A 3,424-nucleotide genomic window follows, 5' to 3' on the forward strand; every position below is an offset into this window, starting at 1 on the left:
GCCAGCAGTCGTCAGGCAGAGGAGTGGCAGCTGGGCTGCTGGGAGTCAGCCCACCACTTAATTCAGTTAATTCAGTTCCCCTCTTGCTGTGGCCCGCACTTGCCACCCTCTTCCGGGCTTCCCTGGCCTGGCAGACACAGTTGCCACTATCTGGGAGAGCCCTTTGCTTCCCTCTTCTCTTGGCTGGCTCCTGCTCTTTCACTGAGAATGGGCTCCTCTTACTTTGTTTGGAACCCACTGTTTAAGTTGCTGCGTCTGTGTGCTCCCCTAGTACCCGATACCCACACGCCTCTCCTCACTCCGTGTAGAAGTCGCCCGTTCACTCACGTGTTCTTGCCCAGTGGTCTGGGAAAGGCTTGAGCCTGTGGCCTGGGCCCAGCGCCTGCCTGCTGCTCAGTGCCATGGGCTGACGGACTCCATGAGTGACAACTGCCCCAAATTATTTCAGACAGATTATTCCTGCTGTGATTATTATTACTGTTGTACAAAACTTCTAGGCAGCAAAGCAAGCAGGCACATTGTATTTTATTTTTTTTATTTTAACACTTAAAAAAAATTGAGTTATAGTCAGTTTACAATGTTGTGTCAATTTCCAGTGTAGAGCACATTTTTTTCAGTTATATGTGAATATACATATATTCATTGTCGCTTTCTTTTTTGCTGTGAGCTACCACAAGATCTTATATATATTTCCCTGTGCTATACAGTATAATCTTGTTTATCTATTCTACATATGCCTGTCAGTATCTATAAATTTCGAAGTCCCAGTCTGTCCCTTCCCACCCCACTTCCCCTTGGCAACCACAAGTTTGTATTCTATGTCTATGAGTCTGTTTCTGTTTTGTATTTATGTTCTTCTTCTCTTTTTTTTTAGATTCCACAAGCAGGTACATTTTAAAGCAAATAGTTCTTTGGTCTTAATTCACAAGGTGTGAGCATAATCTATTTCATCAGGTGACTGAGGAAAAGCTTTGTTCAAAAAATTCGATTTCCTGTAACAGCCTTAGCTTCTGATAGGGGGCAGCAGAGCCCATGAAAACAAGGTTGACCCTTTAACTGGTAGTTTGCAAAGCTTTGGAGCCAGACCTTTAACAATTTTTAGCAGAAACTAGCCTTTGATATCCGGCAAACCTCACTGAGGAATAAACACTTTTAGGTAAATGCTGGATTTTATTAATTTAATATTCTTTGAAGGCACTATAAATAATTTATAGGATTATTTTTTAAAGGAAAAAATAACTTTTAATGCAAATAATCATCTCCCTCATTTTGTTAGAGCAGGAAAAACTCACTCTTCCTCCTGTATGTTTTCCCTTTACTACTCACACAGAGCACTTCACTGCTGACATTTTTGGTCACCAAATGTGTGGGTTTTTTCCTCTGACAAAGCAGTTCTCTCCGACACCAACTGGGTGTCCTGTAATTCAGGTCTGACACTATCTACCCGGAGATGCATCAGATCCCACAGGCTAAGAGCTCAGCCCCCACAAGACTGCCCCCAGGCCCCCAACTGCAGATGTCGATCTCAAGTTCCATGTTGTCACCAGTACTTCTGACCAACTGGCTATAAATATGAGGTTCCACTACTCCCTCCTTGGGTTAGATAATTTGGTAGAATGGCTCACAGAATTCAGGAAACACTTACATTTACTTGTTTGTTATGAAAGGATATGATAAAGGATCTAGATGAACATCCAGGTGGAAGAGACGCATGCGCAGGGCAAGGCATGTGGGAAGGGGCGCAGAGCTTCCAGCCCTTCCACGTGCCACCAGCCTGGAAGCTCCCCAACCCCATATACATTTGGGAATTTTATGGAGGCTTCATCACACGGGCATGATCCACCATTAACTCCATTTCCCGTCTCCCCTCCCCGGAGTATAGGGGAAGGTGCTTAAAGTTCCAAGGTCCTAACTTGGAACTTGGCTGGCCTTTCTGGTGATCATCACCCATCCAGGAGCCCATCAAGCTTTGCCTCCTTAGAACCAAATACTGCTCCTATACCAAGGAAATTCCAAGACATTTAGGAGCTCTGTGTTAGGAACTGGGAGCAACGGTCAATATATATTTTCTATTATTTCACAATTACAAATATTAAAAAATATGAGTGCTTATTTTTTTTGCCAGCAACTTATAAAATGATGCTGGGGGGTGAGGAATTTCCAGCGGGTCTTAGGGAGTGTGTTGAGATTTGCAAATTCTTACCAGATGCTTGGGCTACCCTCCCTTTACCTGCTTTGGGGAAAAAAGACACACAGCAAAGAAGAAAACAAACAAGCAAGCAATGACAGCAATTAGCTGGAGCCTAATTGCCCTCCCCCCACCTGTCATGGCCTGAGTCTTTGGGGGCCAGTCTGATCCTTACACACCTTTCTACATCTAGTGCCCAGTGCAGGGCCTGGCATGACAGGCAGGTGCCCAGCAAATATGTGGGGAATTGAACAAACAAATACCACTGCTCTGATCACATGTGAGTTCCCCGAAGAGTTTGTGAGTTGTATCGTGCATCTAATTGTCCCATAAATACACACAGGTGAGGACTCTGCATTTAGAAACACTATCCCAGGTCTAACTTCAGGGACTCTCTTAATGTTCTCTTATTTACAATCACGCAAGGCAGAGTGGCAAAAAGAAAAAGGGGCAAGACACCACGTGGTTGCCTGGTGGGTGCGCGCAGGTCAGAGACACGCAGGTGAGCTGGGTCCAGTTGACGGGATGTTGACCCTCAGCCCACATGATCAGCCTGAAACTAGGAATACAAAGGAAATTGGCAGGGCATTCTAGGGTTCTCTGATGTCCTTTTCCTTCTTAGCCTAGAAATCCTAGGAAGTTCAGCTCTAATTTCCTCGTGTCTCTCCAGCATTGCAGTACCTTTGCTACATGGAGCTTTCTGTCTTTTTATTATGTTGGTGGTTAGACTTCTACCCACTCCCTGTCTGTTAGGTTCTGTTTATACTTCTTGGAGGCAGATTTTAAAACTGGGCTCTTGGCAAATAATGAGAGCTTGGCCCTTTCTTTTAATAGTCACTCAGAGCCTCTTACATTGGCTTTCTTGGTTCACTGTGTTTGTAGGGACAGCAGTTCTTTCCAGGGACAGGGTGGGTATTAGGAAACCTCTTCTAGCAGATGAGTTAGATGGGACTCAGAGAGGGGGTGTCCCGGCCCTGTTTGTCACCTGGATGGGAATCTTCTTATCCAGATTCCCCTGGAGCACCTTATGCTGCTCATTCATCGGGGGGCCTGGTTCAGTGATGGGGCGGGGCAGATCCTGGAACACGGGATGAAGGGGGGCATACATGTTCAGGCTTAGCACAGTGCCTGACTCAGTGCTGTCTTCAGTGTGCAGTAGACTGCCAGGATGGGGGTCGGGGTGGCCCAGCCACAGGAATAGTAGCAAATATATAGGATACAAGGGGAAGATTTTCA

This window comes from Vicugna pacos, chromosome 5 (genome assembly GCF_048564905.1).
Source record: "Vicugna pacos chromosome 5, VicPac4, whole genome shotgun sequence".
Taxonomy (NCBI): Eukaryota; Metazoa; Chordata; class Mammalia; order Artiodactyla; family Camelidae; genus Vicugna; species Vicugna pacos.